This window comes from Myxocyprinus asiaticus, chromosome 43 (assembly GCF_019703515.2).
Source record: "Myxocyprinus asiaticus isolate MX2 ecotype Aquarium Trade chromosome 43, UBuf_Myxa_2, whole genome shotgun sequence".
Lineage (NCBI taxonomy): Eukaryota > Metazoa > Chordata > Actinopteri > Cypriniformes > Catostomidae > Myxocyprinus > Myxocyprinus asiaticus.
The window spans coordinates 27,346,372-27,367,331 of NC_059386.1; the positions used below are offsets into that span (position 1 = coordinate 27,346,372).

Below are 20,960 nucleotides of genomic sequence, written 5' to 3' on the forward strand. Positions count from 1 at the left end.
CAGCCACCACCATTATATCTTAATATGATTATTCAAGTGTTTTATCTGCTATTAACGTTTGAATTGCACTACATTTTTTCAATTTAAGAGGTTAAACTCATGATATGGCTGATACGAGTTCAATAGAAAACGTAATTATTTTTATACTATATTGTCCAGCCTCAGTTACTACAATTGCATGTCTATGCAATGCACACAATAACACCGTAACTAAAAACATAAAATGAGATTCAATAATGATGGGGTTAAAATATACTTTATTAAATGTAAAAATAATATGCTTAAATATGCAATATAACAATTACAAGAAGTCAGTTTCAGAAGTCATACATATTAAACATGTCACAGTAACTTGACCAGACAACGTAGATACATCGTGATCGGTTAACACACGAGTAATGTTCGATTCATAAAAGCATGACAAGCAATATAAGCTTCAACAACCCTACCAGAAAACATATCCAAGCATTATAGCAGGTAAACAACTTCGCCAAACGGATAACAGATAAACATCCATCTAGACTGCAATGATGCTGTCCTGAACTGTGTTAGTGTGACTGAACTGAGCTGAACAGCGTAGTTAGTTTTTCCAGCCGGAACATGAGACAGCTGGTACTCCTTTCCTGGGCTTACCATAGTGAATCGGGGTAAGGACATTGTTTTGAACATTGATTGTATATGTACTCAATCAATACTGGAAATTTGTTCATTTTTAACCAAAATATCTTACATAGTGCAGTTTTAATGTTTCCTTTTATAATTGGTTTATCTCAGCATTGGGATCAACTGTAAAACATTATCGTTTTAAATAGACCTTATTGAGAGATTGGTGCTGGCAGCCCTCATTTAAGCCCCCACTCCATCCTTATTGTTTTGTCTAAAATAAGACATTTTGATGAGTCAGTTTTTATCCTGTACATAAAACCATCATGAAATAAGATGAATCACAAATTATTCACATTTCAATGGACTGAATTATTGACAAAAACAAGTATAAGTGAAAATAATACTAAAATATTTAATAATAATATAAATTATACAACTATGTTTTCTATCCAACCTTTTTTAAGTACTTTTTAAGTTCCACAAAGAACATTTTATTCCTTAGTTTTAGCAAAAGATGGATATATTGGCTTGATTGGCCGATAGTTGCTGATGTGAAGAACTAGTAACATCAAGAACTAGTGAAAAGAATACATTGAAGAACATTTATTTTTAAGTATAATAAAGCTGAAAGTAATGTGTACCATAATTCACACCTCTGTGTGTATTGATGTTCATGTAAATTTGCTGTGGCACTTTGCTTAAAAGAGCATTTTGATGAGCTGATGAGGTGACTGAGCATCCTGATAATGTTTGGCTCATGTGGCCTTTCCATCTAGGAAAGGTAGACGTTCACATATCACATTTCATTGTGATCTTAAGCAGGATATAATGCAAAATTTTATTGCAGTTATGGACAGGTAATTTGGTAGTAGTCAGACTGTCACCTGGGCCAGTTGTGTGCCAGCATGCCTCCTTCTCACCCAGCTCTAATGAGACAGATTGTCCGGTAGGTTGCCAAATCTCTACACATCATCAGGTGTGTCTCTGAGAGTACGGGCTGAGTGCATAACTATGTACTTGAGAGTGTACTGTATGTTAGGGCTGTATCTGTTTTGATGCTCCCAAAGGCATTTTTACCCATTTAGAAAGAATTTAGTATATTACACAGCTTAAAGTGATAGTTCACCCAAAATTGAATATCTGTCATTTACTCAACCTTACCATATTGTTTCAAACCCATATGACTTTTTTTCTCCCATGGAACACAGAAGAAAATGTTAGGCAGAGTGACAGTCTCAGTCACCATTCACTTTCATTGTATGGAAAAAAAGATGCAATGAAAGTGAAGGGTGATTGAGGCATCATTCTCCCCAACATTTCCTTTAGTGTTCCGCAGAAGAAAGAAAGTAATATGGGTTTGGAAAAGTAATTACTTGAGGGTGGTAAAATAATGTCAGAATGTTAATTTTTTGGGATGAGGAGCCATTAGGGTATGACTCACTCTTGTCTTATCTTGTCAAACTTGTCTTGCTTTATAGAATTTTTTATTTCCTTAGAGCTTAAATAGGTCAGTTTCCTACCTGGCTTCATAATGATATAAATGATAATGTAATAATGGCTTTCAAATATGAAGTTTTAAATTATTTTGTGTTAAAATACTTTCACCTATTCTAGGTTAATGTGCAGGGATCGCTATAAGTATGCCATTTTTAGATTGACTTCCTGAATTGGGTAAACACCTTGGCTCTGTGACATTTTCAGGCAACTAAGGCAAGCATCATTTATATTATTGCTCACACTTAGGGTTTTCGCCTGACGGACAATAAAAACAGTCGAACAAATCCCACAGATATTTGACAGAGGGACCCGGGCCATATCTAGGCATCAGAATATCATAGAGACTTGCACCTAACCACCTTGCAACTAGGGGTGTAAATCGGACGTTTCGTCATGATACGATCTTATATCGATTCTCTTGGCCTGCGATCCAATATTTGCAGATACTTCAAAGTCTGCTGCGAAACGATTTAGATTTGATTCGATTTAGGGCCCTGAGATCGATATTCCGATATTATGTGCCTATTTTACACAATCAATTAAAATTGTTTTGCCCTCAAATGCAACCAAAATATAATTTTAATATTTTATTGAGCTCTCTGAAAAGTGCAAATTTAGTAGCTACATTGGGACATCCACAACAAAATAAGGTACTTTAGATGTTGAAAAAAATGATAATAATATAAAAAATAACATCATACACAAGTGATCATCAATCGTTTGATTACAGTTTATTTTTTCAGTTTAATCCAATTCAAAGTACTTACATACCCATGACTTGTTTCCAACTATCTGTGCAATCTGTGGTTTTCTTGGCTACAACTTCCACAGTTGTAATGAAAAATTCTGTTTCAGTTAACTGGGATAAATGTTAGGAAGAATGTTGATGTGTAGATGGGTAAAGATTGAGGAGGTGTTTTTCTTTCCCTCATTAGTGCTGTTCAGATGTCAAGATGTTTCACATGATGGTTGAACTTCTCCATGGTACTTTTAAATAGCAAATTCTCATGTCAATTCAAATGGGTCGCATGCGCAACGATATCGATGGAAGCCCAAATTAATCGTGCATGTGAGCTGCTCTGCATTTGTCACAAGAGCTCGCATTTTAAGGAGCACACGGTTGATGTGCTCGCATGGATAGCAGAGTGTAATTTGGCTTCACAGACCCTGTGCACATCCTTGTCCCACATGAAAAGCGTATTTAGCGCTTCAGTGTAATTAATGTAATAAGGTTGCTTCATTGGCTGATGGAAATGCGTAGGGATGTGGCTGACATGACAGTATTAAAATAAAGATACATTTAAAAAAAAACAAAAATCGATATCGATATTTACGCGTTGTATCGATAACATTGGATAGTTGTTTATTGGATCAATGCATCGATCCAGATTGATGGATTGTTACACCCCTACTAGCAACCACCCAGAAATCCTTGGCAACCACATAACACTGCCCTAGCAACCACCCTAGAATCGTGGTGGACACTTTTACACTGGCAAGTACCTCTCACATTTTCTTTAGACCCATCTAGACAATTTTGAATTATTTTGTATATAAACATGAACTACACTGACTCTTTAACTGCTGCCATGTATCTCACCGCTTTTAACAGACACGGTGTCAAGTTGCAACTCTGAAGAGGAAAATCCACATTCTCTTTCATTCAGCTGCTCTGTCTCTTGTTGTTTTGAGCACAAATGCATCATGGACGTGTTCTTTTGCACATTTTTAGTTGTTGTTGTATGTAAACATGAACTAGATGAATGTCTTTGACCATTTCGATGTGTTTCCGGCGATGTGCCTCAGTGTGCCTACAGTATGTGTGTGCGTCATTTCACCGTTCTTTGGACTATGATGTGTGCATTTCTTTTGGCTCATGTCAGCATGGATTGTTTGTGAACCAGTTATAATATGATTCAAGCTTTGCAAAGGAACTGTTATTGAAGTATGGGGCAGTTAAAAACACTTGGACCCGATCAAAAACATAAGTAAACCGTTTCATTCATGAATATTTCAAATGTCATGATAGTTTGTTGGTTTATGGTGCTTGAGATTAACAGTTTAATATATTCAGATGCAATGTGTTGGATGTGCATTATGTGTAAACCCTGAAATTTTGTTTTATAATGATGAGGGGTTTCAAATATGGCTAATTTGAGGAGCTGCATGAAGTTAGCCAATCATAACAGTTACATTTAAGGAGGCGCTTAGGCCAAAACCGAGCATTTCAGACAGAGTGCCAAAAACAGGGTGGACAATGATAATATATTAATAAATTATGACTGCTTTTGTGCAAAAAAACTTTTATAAAATTATCAGTGGACCTCAGGGATGTTATCAAAAAATAGCATTTCATGACCCCTTTAAGGATTTAGAAAGTCTTGGGGTACACAGCAAAAATATCATCGAAGAGAGGTGAGATTGTGCATGTGTGTTTGTGCATCAGTGACTATAAGAGGCCATAATTTCCCATAATGCCTCAGCTTGGCTCTGTCGTTTGCTCAGGTGCAGAGAGAGTGAGAGGTGAGTCTCAAATTAACAGCTGTGCTCTGCCCTGATAACAAATAACACACTTAAAGGACAGAAATGTCAACACAAACTCATCAGAGAGACTGACTATTATACCATACAGATGGTCAGAAAGCTAATTCAGGGCCAAACACACACATACAAAGCTCTGGAGACATATACTGTATGAACAGAAAGATAAATGGAGAAAAAAATGATAAATGCCAGACCCGTTCTCACACCTGTTTTTCATTTAAGTCTCTTTTCTTGTTGCTGTGAACACACATTAACACATTGGTTCAGTGGTTGTCAACTGATTTGCTTCAGCACACAGATTTCACTTTGGACATCAAATGGCAACTCAAAACAATGGCAAAATTGTTTGTTGTACATAAGTATGTCCTTAAAATCCAATATTGAAATTTTTTTAAATTACCATTAACTGCATAGGCACAATAATATAATGAGCTCAATAGAAAACTTGATCATTTTGGTTTCGAAATCAACACAAAAACTCATTGTGGTTGGAACAAAACATTTTTATCCTTGTTTAAAATGAACCCATGTTTAAAGTAGTGTGGGTCATATTTTTTTTTACCCTGTAGCTTTGTTTTCATTGCAACCTGGCCATGTTGGCATCTGCTTTATTTGGCCAGCTTCAAGCAAGTGACATGAATTGTGCCAAAAAACTGATTGGGCAACAAACTCAAACATCAAAAGATATGTCAAGTGTTCTCTCCCTTTTACATGTTTATAAGCCTGTTTACTCTGCTATCCTAACTATGCACGATTATATGGTTAGTTGTATTGTATTATTTGCATTTAGCATTAGCATTGCTTTTCTGCTTTCCTCAACCCTATCAACACAAACAAACGACCCACCCATTGAGAATCACTAGTATAGATTAAAGAGCCCCTCTAAAGATTAAGTGAAAATTACCAAATTTTACACACACACACACACACACACACACACACACACACACACATGCACGCACGCATGCACGCATGCACACGCACACGCACACACACACACTGTAACTATTTTAGTTAATTCATTTGGAGAGAGAGGAAGATAGACAGAGAAGGTAATGCTTTAAGGCATTCATTCCATCAATTTGTTAACAGATTGATCAATAGTATCTCAGTGTGTTTTGTAATGGCATATCCTTAGATGTCCTTATTCACTTATATGAGAAAGCAATCAGCTCTACAGCATTGTGCAGGGCACACATTCATTCTCAAATTCTGATATAATAAACTATGTAGACCTCATATAGTGACAAACATTTAAATAATCAGGTCCCTGTTCTGTTGTCCACTAAGATAATACCTCTGTTCTTGCTAGAACCCAACAAGTATATACGGTCCAGCACGCATATATGACCACAGACCTCTTTACATTGCTGTTATACTCTCCCTGCTGAAAAGAAATGTCACAGATATCTAAGGTGATCAAGCTGGTCAAACAGTTCAAGTTGTGATTTGGAACATTGTTAACCAGCTCAACAGGGTACCTAGCCTGCTGAAAAACAAAAACAAACAAAAACCACAGTTTATACCCATCTAAAGAGGTTTGCTGTGTCTTAGTTGGCCACCAAGCTAATTTCTAGTGGTCTGGCTGGTCGAGTTTGATGGTTTTAAAGGCTTTTTGGGTACTTGTCAGTTGGTCAGGCTAGAAGACCAGCTCCAACTTGAGCCGCTTTCCATCATCGGGCCAAATGGTTCTCGTTGTGGTTCCTTGCCGCTCCAGGCTCGTTGGCATGGTTACTGTGGTGATGTGAAATGAGAATAAGAATGTATTGACTGAAAAAGTGACCAATCATGAGTTGCCTTGTCACTAAAGCTGTTCTACCAACACAGTTATCTGTCCTGAGTACGGTTAAGGCCCTGATATACTTCCAGAGAAGTTCTTCCTCATTATTTGTTCAGGCGAAAAAAGAAGTTTGAAACAGCCGAGCAACAATATACTGTTTGAGAACATTCAGACACCGACAATGCCGTGGAAGGCATTTAGAGGTACATTTAAATATGAGGGCGGTCAGTAAAACCTTAACTAATGTGACATTAATATGTGTTATCAATCACTTTATACCTCATTCTATGAGTAGAATTCACACTAGATCAGTAAAAGAAGCTGTTTTAACCACTCGATAATGATTTAAACTAATATATATGCCGCAGAAAATTTGCATTTTGTCCTGTTTACATTCTGTGTTCATGATGCTAATGAGCTGACACGCTATACACGGCCATAATATGCACCGATTACACTCTGTTATTGTAATTTATGATGACACTGATACAACTGCAAAGACTGGTGTATAAAAGAGTTTTAATGGGAAGAATACAGACAAAAGAATGATGATAGGCATACCTTACTATGGGTAGATGTGTGAATGGCTTTCACTGAAGGCACATAAGTGAAGTAGCATATAAAACAAAAGAGTGAATGGGCACTTAAGAGTATTTGAGTAGATTTGATTCCTTTTATAGATTACAATTGCATGACATGTTCTTGGAAAATGTCTCTACGGATCATACAGGTGTAGGTAAATTTGCACCAGCTCACTAATAACTGTATGCCGATGTGTTCATGTTGACTGATGTTGACTGATTGAATGAGAATTAGCTGCCGGCCTCAAGGCAGGTGGAGCTCTAGGTCACACCTATCGATTACATGGACCAATGGCTGTAAGGTGTTTAGCATCCTGTAAGAAGTTTTGCTATAAGTTTGCCTAGGCGAGCTGTTATAAACCACCGAAATGAACGCAAAAACACCTTCTTTTTGGCCAGATTTAGTTTTAAATGACGTCACACCCAAAGGAAATTGAAATCAAACATGAGATCTTTGTATCTCAATTCCTTCTCCCAGAAAGTAATAGAGAGCAAAATGTAGATGTGTAGACATGTGTTTTTGGGAGAAACATCTACACCAAAAAATATACTTAAATATAATAGAGAACTCAAGTCTCTTAAAGCTGTGAAAGAGCAACTTCTGAGCAATAACAATTTTCTCTGGGTGAGTGGCACAATCCAAATAATGGTCAATGACAAATAAGATTAACAAAACTGCCTTTAGCCTTTTCTAAAGAGCAAATATAGCTTTTATGTTTGGAGGTTTAGCACAGATTACCCAGATTTTACCCAGATTAGCACTTTTCCACACAATGAATTCAGTTTTTAAGAACACATGCACACACACACACACACACACTCACACACACACACACACATGCTGGTGCGGCTATCCTTATGAGGACTTTCCATAGACATAATGATTTTTATACTGTACGAACTATAGATTCTATCCCCTAAACCTAACCCTCACAAAAAACGTTCTGCATTTTTACATTTAAAAAAAAAACAAAACATTGTCTAGTATGTTTTTAAAGCGATTTGAATTATGGGGACACTAGAAATGTCCTCATAAACCACACTTATAGCATAATACCCTTGTAATTATGAGTTTGTAACCTAAACAAATTTCCTCGTAAACCACCCAAACCCGCACACACACACACACACACACAAACACACAGTCAATATGCAAGTGCTGAATATGTCCCTCAGTTCTGGAGATAGAGTCCAGAGGTGAGACAGAGAGGGGACGTTTTATGTAAAGCGGCTTTGCTTTTTGCAGGATGAGTGTAGTGCTCTGCGGGCCCTTCTGAATAATGCAGAGACAGGCTGAGCTCTCTGGTCTGTCATGGAGAGGAATAGGGGGATGTGATTAAAGATTTATACCCTCTGTGCCACTGGAGAGAGTCCACCCTGTGGTCTTACTTGGCTGAGGTCCTTTGTACCCCTGTCAGTAGGGTCATATATGTCCTATGAAGAAGACAGATAGGACAGCTGGCCCGAACAATACAGATGTAAGGCACTGAAATAATCAATCGCATCAATGCTTCCCACAAAGTGACTGGATCTGGAACAGTTCTGGTGTGGGATTTACTTTTAAGGTGTAATAAATACATTCCACTAGTTTTACATCTAAAGTAATGTTTTTTTTTATTTTTTTTATGATGTACACTCACATACTGTACAATGAAGAATTCATGTAAGTGGCCTAGAAACGCTATTTTATTTGACATAAGTATGGGTCTCCCTTTATGGTGGCCAGCATGTTGAGATCACATTACTAATCACTTTATCTCCCTAGGGACGTATGTCAAGCCAAATGAGTTGCAAAGTTATTATAGTTTCATATTTTTAATGTAGTTTAAGTTGTTTTCACTCTGTGATGTTAGTTTTTGTCTAGTTTTAGAATTTCAGTTGTTTTCGATGTTAGAGGAAAAATTCTGGTTCAATATGCTTAATCAACAGCATTTGTGGCATAATGTTGATTACCACAAAAAATGATTTAGACTCATCCCTCCTCTTTACAAAAAAGCAAAAATCCAGGTTACAGTGAGGCCCTTACAATGGACCTTACAATGCTTATCTTTGCCAACACCTAACCTAACACCAATGACCTAACACCATAAACCATAATACAACAGTAAAAATGACGATTTAAACAACTTTACAGCTCAAATAATACACCTTTTAACATAAGAATTAATGTAAGTGCTTTTATAAAATTTTAAGCTTCACATATTTGCCTCTAAACCCTCCATCACCTAGTTCCTAGGTCACACGTAAAATTTTTATAACCCAGTTTTCCAGAGCTTTTAGTCCATTGAAAATGGTTTGGAAGGTATTTTAGCGACATAACAATCAACACCAAGGTACGCAACAGTACAACCGAAATGTACTTCTATCCGTCACCAGCTTGTTTTTATTTTGTAACAGTATAAGGACAGGCAAGGAGGAGGCGGGATCCGGCTGAACATTTTAATGATATAAACGAACTTAAAACAATATAAAACATAAACGAACAGACACACATGCAGCGCGGCCGCGTGCGTCTTTCTCTCTCTCGAACTGGCGCCTCCAGCTCATCTTTATCCCCCTCCAGGCTAATTAGCCCAATTCAGGGCTGGCCATGTGTCCTCACGGCCCTGCCCCTCCCTCCTCCTCATCACACTCCTCCATTGCCCGACTCAGGCTGGGGAAACCTTCCTGGAGGGGGGCCGTTTCCCTTCTGGCTGTGACTGCCGGCAGGTCTTCCATGTCTTTCTGGGGCCCTGGGAGTGATGAGGGTAGGGAAAAGGGAGAGGGAAAGAGCGAGATGGAGCGACAGAGAGAGAGATAGAGAGAGAGGAGAGAGAGAGAGAGAGAAAAAAAAATTTGCCCGCTGGTTCCCAGACACGCTGTCGCCCGGTCCTCATCCACTCCTCCGCCCTCTGGCGGACAACAGCTCGCTCCTCCCCCGGCGGACGGCAGCGACCCCCTCTGTCCCCAGGCAGACGGCCACGGCTGCTACTTTGGTGGACAGAAATGGCGAGGACTCTGTAACAGTATAAGGACGGGCAAGTAGGAGGCGGGAACCGGTTGAACAGTCAACATAAAATGTTATGATATAAATGAACTTAAAACAACATAAAACATAAACGAACAGACACACATGCAGCGCGGCCACATGCGTCTTTCTCTCTCTCGAATTGGCACCTCTGGCTCGCCTTTATCCCCCTCCCGGCTGATTAGCCCGATTCAGGGCCGGCCGTGTGTCCTCACGGCCTGGCCCCGCCCTACTCCTCATCACATCATTGTTAAATAGCATATACCTCTACTAAGGTCCATTATTCATCAGGCACTTTCGATGAATAAATTAATAAAAGTTTTGCAGTAAAGCTGGTTGACCAAGGAAGTCTTGCTGGTTAAACTAGATAAAGGAATAATACTGTCATCATTTACTCACCCTCATTTTGTTGTCCAAATCCGTATGACTTTCTTTCCTCCATGGAACACCAAAGGAGATAATTGGCAGATTGTTAGCCTCAGTCACCATTCACTTTCATTGCTTTTTTCCATTAAAATGAAAGTGTGTGGTGACTGAGGATAACATTCTGGCTATCATCTCCTTTTTTTGTTCCACAAAAGAAACAAAATATCTTTAATGAACTATCCCTTTAAGAAGCCTGGAAGAGACACCAACAACCAGCACCCAAAACACAACATATACTCCCACACCTTCAACCTCCACTCCTCCTCAACCTCTACACCTTGTGCAGAATATGCTGATATATCGCTTAAATATAACATTTTTCACCCATCAGTTGCGACTCTGGTCCAAGGCCGAGGACGTGTGACAGCACCGCACTGTGCTACTCTTTCTTGGCCTCACATCCATCCAACAGACAGATTTAGGGCTGGAAACCTGCCTGCATGTCCTCTCAAAATGAAGCTCTGCCTTTTTCACACAAAGTCCTTCCCTACCATACCATTACTGAAGCCCCACCTTTGAAAATACACACACCAGTGCATCCTTAGATGTGTCCTACAGAAGAAAAAAAGTAACACGGGTTTGGAACAACATAGGGGGGAGTAAATGGTGTCAAAATCATAAACTTTGGATTAACTATCCATTTAAGAGATTTAAATGGTGTTCCAGCCTTTAACACAGAAACCATATAAAAATAAAATGAAACAAGAATTTACTAACAAAACCCAAACAAAAAGACCTAATTTCAGAGGTCCACCACATACCTCTGGCACACACACATACATTCTTGTAGTAAAAACAATGGCCACTAGCAACCTCAAAGCTAGACATGTAGTTAAAGTAGAAGTGCAAGACAGTGAGGGAGAGGGTGGTTTGGGGAGGGTAGATGTGGTATAGATCAGACCTCTCAGTCTGAGACTCTTTACCACGCTCGAGTAATTGAGGATGAAGCAAGCAAAGCATGGCATTTTCACTGGCCACATCACCAGCTGTAGTGCACTAATGGAAATGCAGAGTGTCCTTAGCACAGAATACTGAACAGTGGCTTGAGAACGTCTTACACATAATGTATTTCCCTTGAACCAAATTAAATTTTTCATCAAGCAATAATCCTTTTAATGGTTAGTGCACCCAAAAAGGAAAATTCTGTCATCAGTATTCACCCTGATGTTGTTTCAAACCTGAATGACATTCTTTCTTCTGTGGAACACAAAAGAAAATGATTTAAAGAATGTTCATGCTGCTATTTACCTTACAATAAAATTGAATGGGAACAGACACTGTTGAGCACAAACAAACAAACAAACAAAAAAAAAACATATAAGCACCATAAATGTAGTCCATAGTTTTTTTTTAAGCTATACAATAGCGAGTGTGAGTAACAGATCAAAATTAATGTCTTTATTCACTTAAAATCTTCCCCTCTGAAGTAGCTCTGAAATTCACATACTGAAACTGGTATGTTCGCCCCCATTCACAATCATTGTATAAAAAAGAGCAATGTGAATATTCAGCCAAACATCTGCTTTTGTGTTCCACAGAGGAAAAAAAATCATATGGCTTTGGAATGACATGATGATGACAGAATTTTAATCTTTTTGGGGGTGAACTATCACTTTAATGTTACTGAAAGAAAATGTGCTATTTTGTTTCACTCTGAATTGTCTTTTAAACCTGCATCATGCATCAATTTAATGAAATGACCTGGTTGGTTCACACTATATTAAATCAGCCTGTCATGCATTAGGCAAATTGTTTTCACTCTCTGTTTGTGGCCTCTTGTTTATAGATTCATATGGGTTTGTAAGACATCTGGTTTAGAGATTAAATAGCAGTTTAGTGTTTTGGTACATTGAGGAAACATGTTATAGACCATTTGACCCAGAACACAGGCTTTTGTCATGGTCTAACTGCCTCTATGTCTATTTAAGTAAACTTGTGGCCCCCTTGAAAACTTGCTGTGGCACCCAGTAGACCCCGGCTTCCTTTTTGAGAACCACTGCAATAAAATCTCAATGGCCATGTGGAGCATCAGGATTGATCTGAATTAACAGATTAACTTCAAGGGGCGAGAAAAAGACAGAGGTGGTGCCCATGTCAAATCGTTAAAAAAGAAAAAAGATGTTCTCTGTTAGTGATGTGCAAAACTTCGAATTTTCATAATCAACTAGTCGGCTGGTTGTTTGAACAACTAGTCGACTAATCTGTGTTCAGGATAATAATGTATATTTAGGCTCTGTTTTGTTCACGTGTTCCCAATATGAAGTATTTCAGAGGGATATACGGATGCTAAGCCCAGCACTTCAGCATGGTAGCAAAAAGATTTTCAACAAATTAATAGGCGAAATAACTATAACATTTTATTGCACAAAACTATCAAAGTAAGAAAAGTAAGAAATAAGAAAGGCTCCAATACTGAGTGGCACAAAAGCGCTTATGTGCATAAGCTCTTCAATGACGCTGGAGTGATCGTCACTGCGCATTTAAAACTTTTTTACTGCAACTATTTACAGGACTGTGCTAAAGGTACATAAGATGTTTCACAAAAACAATTGTCTGAAGATGGTTATTTATATATTCAGTTTTAGTGTGTCAATAGGAAATTACTCCTAAACATTCCAAATAGAATAGAAGATCTTGGAGCCCTGCAACAGATGGCATGTCCCCCACAGAGCACCCCACTGAACATCAAGACAGTCAAGAAGCTTGGATCATCCTATGCGCCAACAACCAAGAAAAACTGTGTCCAGGTGTACCTAGAAGCATTGGTGCTGTTTTGAAGGCATAGGTGGTCACAATAAATATTGATTTAGCTTGTTTTATGTTTACTGGACTTTGTATGATGTTAATTGATAAATGAAAACTATTTATGGCATTACATTTGAAGACATCTTCACTTTGCAACATTTTTCACAAGTGCCTATATCTTCGCACAGTACTCTATTTGAACAGTGTCAAATAGAATCAGCTAAATACTTTAATATCTCTACAGCACCTCCCAAATATGGGAATATTACTCACAGCAGAGGATGTAACGTCCGACAGTGATTGTCATTGTTGGGCTTTAATGGCTACAAAAGCAGCAGTGCATTAAAGGATTAAACCTAAAGCATTAAAGAGACGAAATTTCTTGCAGAGGGTTTTCAATGTGCTGACTATAATTCACTGTTAAGAAAAGCAATCAATCATCATGCAAAAACAAGATGACGCTTCTCACATTAAACCACCACTGCTAAAAATATTAATACTAGTAGTCAACCCTGCTAATCGACTAGTCAGCTGTTGGATGACTAATCGAAGACTTAACCACCCTGGCATATCCCTATTCTCTTTCTAGTGACATTTTGCAGTATGCATAGAGCCTTGTCTCCTTTTTGATTGAGTAGTTGATTGCGAGCGGTTGTGAATAATCATCCATCTCTCTGTAATTCAGACTTTGCTCTTTTTAAACGTCAGGTACAAATAATCCAAGCCTACGCCCGACCCGTTCCATCTGCCATTTTTAATGCTTGAAGCCGGCATACTTCATCACCAACCCTGACAGATGATCCATTGTGAACAGTGATGCTGTTTTGTGTCCTTGCAGCTTTGATAAGTTCAGACAATACTGCTCCATAGTGGCACTGCTCTTTTCACAGGGCCGTTCAATTAGCCAGTTAAATGCTCTAGCAGCTCTCATTGCCACTGAACACACACACTTACACAGAACCGAGAACATAACATTTTTCATTCATGGTATTAAATATTTCCCATTTGTCAGAGCAAATATGAATATGAGTCTCAGAGTGGGCATGCTGTTCTAGTTTACGATAACTGGCCTACTTAGTCCTTTGTTCAATGAGTATTTCTAAGAAATTCTATATTATGGAACATACACGATTGCCCTATACATCTTTTGAATATTTAAAGGAATTAAAGAAATACTCCAACCAAAATTGAAAAGTCATCATTTAATCACCTTATTTTCCATTTAACAAAATCATATAGTGAACAGGGGTTGTCTTGCTCCAAAAAGGACAAGAAAGCACCATATAGAGTTGCTCTATATTACAGACAAAGTCACAGAACCCAGACTTTTGACTATCGTTTTGACTATCACATAAAGTCTGGTGCATATTGTATCTTTTTCTGCAACATTTTGGAAGCTCAGTAAATTATAGCGCAGCAGTCTGTCCTGCAGACAACACCAAAGAACTTCATAGAAACTGAGTTTTGACTTAGTGGTTAAAATGTCCTTTCATCCAAATGTAAAAAGCTGAATCCCAAAATTGCAAAATTGCTGAAGGTGCAGAGAAGGCAATATGATGATTTCTATCTGAGGCACACAGAGAGAGAGGATTGTGGGAAAAGGGCAGAAGACAATTGGATGGAAATGGGACAGCACGAATGGAGATTTACACAAATGAAAAGAAGGAACAGAGAAACTGAGAATGGAAGAGCATTAGATATTGCTGCACCACCTCTAGTTTCTGTTGACTGTGGCTGGTTTTTCCACATATATGAAATATACACTACCGGTCAAAAGTTTTGAAACACTTGACTGAAATGTTTCTCATGATCTTAAAAATCTTTTGATCTGAAGGCGTATGCTTAAATGTTTGAAATTTGTTTTGTTGACAAAAATATAATTGTGCCACCATATTAATTTATTTCATTATAAAACTAAAATGTAATAATAATAAAAAAAAAAAGGTTTTTGAAATTGATGACTTGGACCAAATAATAAAGAAAAGCAGCCAATAAGTGCCCAACATAGATGGGAACTCCTTCAGTACTGTTTAAAAAGCATCCCAGGGTGATACCTCAAGAAGTTGGTTGATAAAATGTCATCAGTATATGTCTGCAAATTCTAGGCAAAGGGTGACTACTTTGAAGATGCTAAAATATAACACAGTTTTTATTTATTTTGGATTTTGTTTAGTCACAACATAATTCCCATAGTTCCATTTATGTTATTAACCATAGTTTTGATGACTTCACTAGTATTCTAAAATGTGAAGAAAAAAAATTATAATAAAGAATTAGTGTTTCAAAACTTTTAACCAGTTGTGTATATACACTTCAACTTCTCTTTTTCAGATGTACAAATAAGCAGGCATACCCTATTAAAAAAACAGCTTAAACCAGCCTAAGCTGCATGGTTTGCTGGTCTGTTTTCTGGTCTTAGAGGGGTTTTGAGCACTTATCAACTGGTCAGCCTGTGAAAGCTAAACCATAAGAAGACCAGCTTGGCCAGGTTGTGAGACCAGCTAGACTAGTTGAAGACTAGTTTGACCAGGCTGGGATACCAGCTAGACCAGCTGAAGACCAGCTTGACCAGGCTTGGAGATGAGCTAGGCCATCTAAAGATCAGCTTAGACCAGGGTGAAAGAACAGCTAGACCAGCTGAAGACCAGCTTGGCCAGGCTGATAGACCAGCTAGACCAGCTGAAGACCAGCTTGGCCAGGCTGATAGACCAGCTAGACCAGCTGAAGATCTGATTGGCCAGGCTGGGATACCAGGCAGACCAGATAAAGACCAGCTTGAATAGGCTGAAGGATCAGCTAGACTAGCTGGTATTTGACCAGGTCTTTACCAGTGTGGACAGCCTGGGAGACCAGCTAAACCTGATAAAGACCAGCTTGGCTAGGCTGAAGGACCAGCTTGACCAGCTAAAGACCAGCTTGGCCAATTTGAGAGACCAGCTTGACCATCTGAAGACCAGCTTGGCCAGCATGATAAACCAGTTAGACCAGCTAAAGACCAGCTTGGATAGACTGAAGGACCAGCTTGACCAGCTAAAGACCAGCTTGGCCAGGTTGAGACACCAGCTTGACCAGCTAAAGACCAGCTTGACCAGCAAAAGACCAGGTTGGCCAGGCTGCGAGACCAGCTTGACCAGGCTGCGAGACCAGCGTGTCCAGTTAAAGACCAGGTGGCCATGTTGGGAGACCAGCTAAAGACAGCTTGGTGAGGCTGGGAGACCAGCTTATACCAGCTAAAACCAGCATAGGCTGGTTTAAGCTGTTCCTTTCAGCAAGGTAGGTATGCACACACCTGCTGCCCACTGTGAGATATGAAACATACTGATCACGGATGTAGAGCTCCTATAGGGCCATTGTTCTTGTGAGTGAGCATTCCTACTGTGAGAGACAGAGAGATAGAGAGAGAAAGCTGCAGGTTTTCCTCTATTACCCCCTACTTTGGCTGCAATCATCCTAGCATTCAGCAGAGAGCCAGGGCAGAGGGGTGGGCTGCTATAGCAGTGCAGGCCAGGAGGGTAAAAACCAGGAGGCAGGGGTGCACAAAATAAGCCTCTGCCTGAACAATTCACTTGTGTTCAGAGGTACATGTACAAAACTTGCAGGAAAAAGCACTGTTAACTCTGGTCCAAAAGCTAGTGCCGGGCTATCTACTGCCTATATAGGCCGCTCCCTTCTAAGGCACCATCTTAAGTTAAATAAAACCTTATAAGTTAATTAATTGAGGTAGCTCGTGTAAGCTCTTCATAGGCAGCATAGGCAGCATAGGCAACGCTAATGCTTAAAGGAATTGTAAGGCAAAATGTTAGCCTTAGTCACCATTTACTTTCATTGCATGTTTGTTCATAGAATGAAAGTTAATGGTGACTATGGCTAACATTCTGTGTAAGATTTCCTTTTGTGTACAACGGAAGACAGAAAGTCATATGAGTGGTGAGTAAATGATGACAGAATTTTCATTTTGGGTGAAACTCATCTCTCACTCCACAAATAAAAACACACTTTTAGAGTCTCAGCTCTGCTTAAGGGCTCAATTAATCATTATTTAATTAAGTTAAACATTTACGAGATTGTCTAAATTAAAGGCAGTTTATTCACTAGGTTTTAAGGAGAAAATGAATGCATAATGATTCTGTAACTGTTCATATTAAACTCTACCTATATTATGTGTATGTAAACAAAAGAAAGAGAGCATATAAAATACAGCTCTGCTGTTTTATATTAACACTTTCGCCCTGTTCAGTAGTGATAACCCTCTTTAGGTGCAGACAAGACAGGGGTTAGAACAGCAGGTTGAGCTAATTACAGGCCTGCATAAAATGAGACCTGCTGAGAATATACCTCCCCCTTTATCTCACCATTTCCCTGCCTTTTCACAATCGCTTGCCCCTGTTTTTCTCTGTTTATTTCATTAACCTTTTTTCTTTTCCTAACCATTTTCTCTTTGTTATGCTTTGGTTCTCCCTCTCAACCAGTTTCTTCTCTTCCAATTCTTGCAAAACCGTCATCAGTCTCTCCCAGAATAGAAAAGCCATTACTTACATTTAAAGCTGAAGTAATACATCGTGAAAAAATAGCAGGCAGGCAGATTTGGATTAACCTCGGCTTTCCGTACATCAAAAGAAAAATGCTGTCTCCCAGCAGTCGTGCTCAAGTTATGTGCCAAAAAGAAGGGGTAAAAACATATTTCACAGCCATATTTTTTTTTTATTAAATTGCTTTTCCAGTTGATTCTTGAGAATCAAGCAGCTTTTCATGGCTCTACCAAAGATGTGCAGTCACAGGCCAAAAGTTCAGCAACCTCATCAAAAGCTGAGTTGTTTTCTGAAACAGCACATTCACTGTGAGTCACGCTCAGATTGTGTGTGTGTGTTTGTGTAGAAGCAGTTGAGTCAGACTGTCTCTATGAAGGAAGGGGAAGAGAAAAGATAAAGATATATAATAAGACATACAGACAGACAGAGATTAATTGACTATATCACAATTCCAGTTGGTCAGAAGTTTACATACACTAAGTTAACTGTGCCTTTAAGCAGCTTGGAAAATTCCAGAAAATGATATCAAGGCAATGAGCCAATTAGCTTCTGATAAGAGGTGGACTGAATTGGAGGTGTACCTGTGGATGTATTTTAAGGCCTACCTTTAAACTCAGTGCCCCTGTGCTTGACATCATGGGAAAATCAAAAGAAATCAGCCAAGACCTCAGAAAAAAATTTGTGGACCTCCACAAGTCTGGTTTATCCTTGGAAGCAATTTCCAAATGCCTGAAGGTACCACGTTCATCTGTACAAACAATAGTATGCAAATATAAACATAATGGAACCATGCAGCCATCATACCGCTCAGGAAGGAGACACATTTTGTCTCCTAGAGATGAACATAGTTTGGTGCGAAAAGTGCTAATCAATCCCAGAACAACTGCAAAGGACCTTGTGAAGATGCTGGAGGAAACAGGTAGACAAGTATCTATATCTACAGTAAAACGAGTCCTATATCAACATAACTTGAAAGGCTGCTCAGCAAGGAAGAAGCCACAGCTCCAAAAACCACCATAAAAAAGCCAGACTACAGTTTGCAGGTGCACATGGATCTTACTTTTTGGAGCAATGTCCTCTGGTCTAATGAAACAAAAATTTAACTGTTTGGCCATTATGACCATTGTTATGTTTGGAGGAAAAAGGGTGAGGCTTGCAAGCTGAAGAACACCATCCCAACCATGAAGCATGGGGGTGGCAGCATCATGTTGTGGGGGTGCTTTGCTGCATGAGGGACTGGTGCATTTCACAAAATAGATGGCATCATGAGGAAGGAAAATTATATGGATATATTGAAGCAACATCTCAAGACATCAGCCAAGAAGTTAAAGCTCGGTCACAAATGGGTCTTCCAAATGGACAATGACCCCAAGCATACTGCATCTCCAAATTTGTGGCAGAATGGCTTAAGGATAACAAAGTCAAGGTATTGGAGTGGCCATCACAAAGCCCTGAACTCAGTCCGATAGAAAATGTGTGGGAAGAACTGAAAAAGTGTGTGCGAGCAAGGAGGCCTACAAACCTGACTCAGTTACACCAGTTCTGTCTGGAGGAATGGGCCAAAATTACAGCAAGTTATTGTGAGAAGCTTGTGGAAGGCTACCCAAAATGTTTGACCCAATTTAAATGATATAAAGGCAATGCTACCAAATACTAACAAAGTGTATGTAAACTTCTGATCCACTTGGAATGTGATGAAAGAATAAAAGTTGTCATCCTAACTGACCAAAGACAGGGAATGTTTTCTATGATTAAATATCAGGAATTGTGAAAGTTTAAATGTATTTGGCTAAGGTGTATGTAAACCTCTGACTTCAGCTGTTGACAGACAGACAATCAGACAGACAGACAGACAGACAAACAGCCAGCCAGCCAGCCAGACAGACAGACAGATAGATAGATAGATAGATAGACAGTCTACCATTTGGATGGATGGATGGATGGATGAATGATTGAATGAATGAATTAATGGATGGATGGATGGACAAATGGAATGATAAGTCTACCATTTTAATGGATGAAAGAATGGATGGATAAGTCTACCATTTTAATGGATGAATGAATGGATGGACAGACAGAGGGATGGACAGACAGACACAGATTAGTTTACCATTTGGGTGGATAAATTGATGGATGGATGAATGGATGGATGGATAATCCTGCCATGTCAATGGATGGATGAATGGATGAACGAATAAGTCCACAATTTCAATGGATGGATGGATGGATGGACTGACGGACGGATGAACAGATAAGATAGATTGATAGATAAATAGATGGATGGATGGATGGATGGATAAGATAGATAGATAGATAGATTATTTGAAATATTAGAATGTGGATATCCTCAACTTAATTACAAAGTGCGTGGGTGTTAAGTTTGTAATTTTATCTGACCTGACCAGCTAAAACAGACACCCACTACCATTGAACGTGTACAGTAGTACAGTAATTGTGAGTGTGATGAGGGGGAGCCACTGGTGAGGGTTTTGTGAGAGAGAAAGGGATATTTCGCTTGTAAATATTAGGCTAAAATACTCTATATCTCCTGCCTTTATTTTCTACTATTTTCTTTATTTTCTACTTTTGATTGTCTTCTTCTAATCGACAGACCTGGCTCATATATGATATATTTAATCTATTTTTTATGACTTAGATCAGTACAGACATGGATCTTTAAAAGAAAATCTTTTGTTTTCGATCTTTTTAAACCATTACGATATATTCTGTTTTTACACATGAGACATAAAACCATCATGGTATTAATTTCCATCTCCGAGGGAGCATCTGTAATCTGCATGATCTTTTTAGCTACCTTTGGTTTGTAGCAGCAATATTAAGGATGACGAGCAGATCTGATGGCTTAAATGAGCATTCTCTAGGGCTGAGAATACCACAGCTGTCCATGGTGCTGAAATCTAGGCGTGTGATAAAATCCTGTATTAATCAGTGTCTAAAATTTCAGCAAATCCTGTTGAAGCAGCGTATTAGCCCATTCTGGAACTGTCCTTGGTGCTGATATTTTGGCATTTCATTCAGTGCTCAGTATGAAGGACGAACGTAATGAGAAGTGCTATTTTTGACAGTTATTTTTATTTAAATAGAAGAGACCTGTTGCTGTATTAGTCAGCAGAGGAGCTGTCCTTGGTCCTGATGATGAGGCGTCACTTACCACAGTATTTGCAAGGCAGCACTGTACTGATATTCCTTAGTCTTTCTATTTGTATTCTTCATCATTCTCCCAA

General features: G+C 38.8%; 1 protein-coding gene across 1 annotated transcript in view; it reads left to right on the forward strand.

Moving 5' to 3' along the window:
* The window catches only part of LOC127433348 (reticulon-4 receptor-like 1), a 178,641-nt gene that overhangs the window by 40,474 nt on the left and 117,207 nt on the right, over positions 1-20,960 (forward strand). The window lies entirely within an intron of this gene.